Source organism: Papaver somniferum, chromosome 5, assembly GCF_003573695.1.
Source record: "Papaver somniferum cultivar HN1 chromosome 5, ASM357369v1, whole genome shotgun sequence".
In the NCBI taxonomy this organism is placed as follows: Eukaryota; Viridiplantae; Streptophyta; class Magnoliopsida; order Ranunculales; family Papaveraceae; genus Papaver; species Papaver somniferum.
In genome coordinates, this window is record NC_039362.1 from 138281141 (window position 1) to 138285508 (window position 4368).

Sequence of the window (4368 nt, forward strand, 5' to 3'; positions counted from 1 at the left end):
GGCCTTCTTACATGTTTCTAACACCAAAAGAAAATACCTAGACTCGAGCATCATTAATAAGATACATGACAGCATCCATATCCTCAACCGGACAAAAAAATGTATTGACTTAACAACCATAAAATTACTAAAGGAAACTATATTAATACAACAACCACTCCTCTATTTTAGACTAATGGCACCCCTGAATACATGACATTACCACGTCTTTAAGAAAATATCTTTGACCTCATGGATACAATATGTATAATTTGCCTTGATATTAGACTTGTTTTTCCAAGTGGCAATCTCTGGAGAATAATTAGTCCACTGAATTAACACTTGTTGTACTTCTATTCCATTCCATGCTCTAGATCTCAACACACTTTCAGGTTGCATAACAACCTGTCCTTCATGATCGACTGTTGGCAGAGTGGGGAAAGGAATTTTGGACTCACCAATTGCCATCTTAAGTTGTGATATATAAAAGATAGGATGAATTCTGGCATTAAGAGGTAAATACAACTTGTAATCTAACTATCTGACTCATTACAGAGTAGGAAATCGTTCATAATACTTAGAAGATAACTACTTCTTACGAAAAGCCATTGAAGCTTGTCTGTAAGGATGTAGTTTCATGTATACCATGTTAGCCACTCCAAATGACCTATTTATTCTCAATTTATCAGCAAAGAACTTCATCCTCTCTTGTGCCTTATGCAGTGACTTCTTGAGAAGGTACAACATAGAATGTTTTTTCTTCATATAGTCTTCTACAACTGCTACATAAGTATAATTAGCATAAGTATGAAAAGACATGTGTGGTGGGTTGTATCCATACAAAGCCTTGAGAGGAGACATCTTCAAACTTGTATGATAACTAGTATTGTACTACCATTAATTCACCCAAAGCTAGCTATTGATACCACCTTCTTGGTTGATGTCCAGTCACATATTTCAAATACTTTTCCAGACAAGCATTTATTTTTTCTATTTGTACATCAGTATGTTATGCAGTACTTAGATTCAAACTTGTTCCAAGAGATTCGGAAAGGTCCTGCTAGAAATTGCAGGTAAAGATCTTATATATATCATACATAATGGAAGTAAGTATCCAATGCAATTTGAATACTTGATTCTTAAACTCCTTCGCAATTAGCAGCAGGTATGGGTAATGCAGTCAAATAAAGTGATAGTACTTTGTGAGTCTATCAACCACCACCAAGATAATATTTCTCTTATCACTTACATGTAACACCTCAATGAAGTACTTAATGATGTTGTTAGAGCATTGATCGGTCGAACTCGCAACCGTTGTTATCTCAATCTTGTTTGTCGATATTAGTAATCAAAATTATATGTCTTGATTTCTAGTCTACTTATAGATGTCTCGGACTAGGATATATTGTGTAGTTGAGCATTAGACTTCCTGACATTCATCATTTGAATATGAAGAACTACTAAGGAGAGCTTGTGGAACTTCATCAACAAAAGGTATGTGAAGACTGAAAATCATCTATCACTTGGAAAGTCTATTTCTATTCTATCTCCTAAATTGAGACATAAGTCGTAGTGCTATATAGTTTCTACTATGCACATTTGATATTTCGAGCTGAGTTTTACTCGCTTATATATTTCTCGAAATATGTGTTGGTAAGCTTTCGCTTCGAACAAGTTCATCTTATATTCTTGACGAAAGTCAAATGATAATCATGTGAAATTACCGAGTAACACTTTACATGGTTTGTATGATATAATCATTTTGTGTAGACTTGGAATGTTTCGTAATGATTATTCCAATAACTTGAAAATTGCTTTGATGCTAGTATTGTGTGAAAACGGCTATTGTCATCCTCTAAGAAAGTTTCAATGATTGAAATAAGAGTTTAGAACACTTAACCATTATTGGATTATGACATGTTGTGCATTCTTGCATATATGTAATCCATGTCCGGGAACCATAGTATGCATACCCGTATGTGTATCTGTTGGTTTGAGAAGTCCGGGAACCTAAGTATGTGTACCCGTATACGTAATGGCGTGAGGTTCATGTCCGAGATTTTCTGCTGGGATTGGAGGTATGCATACCCGTTCTTGTACTGGCGAAACCCGAAGTCAGTCCAAGTATTTCAAGTATGCGTACCCGTTTGTATACTTGAAGGTTAAAGTTCAAAAATAGGTTGTGTACATGAACTAATACATTTATATAATAAGGAATGCAATCTTTGCAAACCGTGGCTATAATGTTCATGAATTGATTCAAGTGAATCAAACTGATTTTGCTTCAATTGTGTTCTTTTATACTTCTATGAGAATATAGCAATTGAAAAACTCTTTAACTAGTTTCATTTGAGTCATTTGAACTAGTTATCGTTAAGATGAACAAGGCTGATATGAGAGTGTTCATATGGCTAACTTCGGTTAACTATTATTGAGCCAACATGGTGTACACGTTTAGGTATGGTTACTCAAACCTAAATGAAGGTACATTTCATTTGTGTATAACAAGCTAAGTTCGATCTAACGGTTGAAACATATTGGCTTTGATTTAATCAGGTTTTCATCTAACGGTGAATATTGAATGCTTTGTTACCAAGGTAACTTAGATTGCAAGCCCTGATTTGAAAACTATATAAAGGAGAACTCTATCAACTGGGAAACCTAGTTGCATGATACTAGTTGCATAGAGTCGATACTAGTTGCATAAACTAATCCTCACACCTGATGTATGAGACTAATTGCATAAACTAGAGTCGATTCTCCTAGGGCTGCACATACCCGACCCAACCCGCCGACCCTACCCGTACCCGACCAAAAATACCTGCACCCGATTCAACCCACCTAGGCATGGGTCGACTATGGGTGAGGCACGCCAGAACCCACCTATCTTGGGTCGGTTGCGGGTAGAAACTTCCGTCACCCGAACCGACCCACCCACCCGCCAAAAACTAACATAGGATTCCTGACCCTTAGATTATCTAATCCTAACCTAGAATGAATTATCACAGCCGTTGAATTGATGAATAAAATACCTAACCTAATCGCATTTTTCACGAACCCTTCTCTTCCGCGGCCTCTTCTCTCCTTCTCAGAGTCTCAGACAGACTCCATTCTTTTTTCTTCTCTTAGTCTCAGACTCTCAGATTCGCTTTGTGGATCATCGGCATCACCAGAAGCAAACCAATAACGGAAGGTAAGATTAGAAACCGTTGTAAACTTGTAATTTTTTGATGATGTGATTTCTTGTAATTTTCAATTTAGGGTTTATCTGTTTAGGGTGTTGTTTTTTAATTTCAGTTTGGAATGAATTGGTATGATGTTAGAACTCAGTAATGAAGAGTTTAATCAGTAGATTCTAAGGATTCTTTGGGATGGTTATTGAGAAACCCAAATTGGTTTTGCTTATTTTACTGATTCATTGAGATAGTTAGATGAGACGAATACAACTTGTTTGTATAAATGATAATATCAGGGAGAAGTCTTACTGTGGACCTCGTTGTTAATGTTTATGTGTTTTTAGAGGTGTTATTATTCTTCTAAGCTGCAACAATGAGTATTTGGAATTACTCATTTATGTTCAGAACCAGTAGTATGATTTTAAATTTTAAATCAATCTCAGTTTTTTAGTACAACCTAGTTAATTTATTTGGTATTTGAACTAAGTCATGAGTATGGTGTTCAATTCAGTATGGTGTTAGTACTTTCAATTGTTGCAAATATTCAATTGAGTATGGTGTTAGTATGGTGTTTGATTGTAATGTGTTTTACCGATGTAACTTGTTTCTTTTGTGTAGGTTACCATGGTTGAAATCTCAGAAGATGATTCTACTTCTAATCTTCCAATTATACATGGAGTGGCATCACAAATGGGACCTCCCCCTCCACGTCCACCGCGTTCTGGAAAAGTGCATGGACCATCAGCAGGGACAGGGAGTACCGCTGGCTCATCTACACCAGCTTCTGAACCTTCACATGCTTGTGCCGCAGGTGAAACATTAGCTAATAATCCTAATGGTAGTGTGAAGAGATCAAAGGTATGGGATCACTATGATATTTATGAAAATGGTGAGAGAGCGAAATGTAAATATTGCAAAAAGGCTAATTACAAGATTGGTAAGAAAAATTTAGATGGTAAGAAACATGGGACTTCTAATCTCCAACATCATTTGGATAAGTGTCAGAAGTATAAGAATGAAATGAATGAGGCTAGAGCTGACGGACAACAAACACTTGACTTCCAGCCTTGCAAGCTTGGAGAGGAACCACAGTTGGTTGGGTTGTCTTTTTCTCTAGATGCGTGCAAGAGAGCACTGATTAGATTTATCGTTACCGATGAAATGGCTTTTAGAATTGTTAAAGGGGAAGGTTTTATAGCTTTTTGTAAGTATC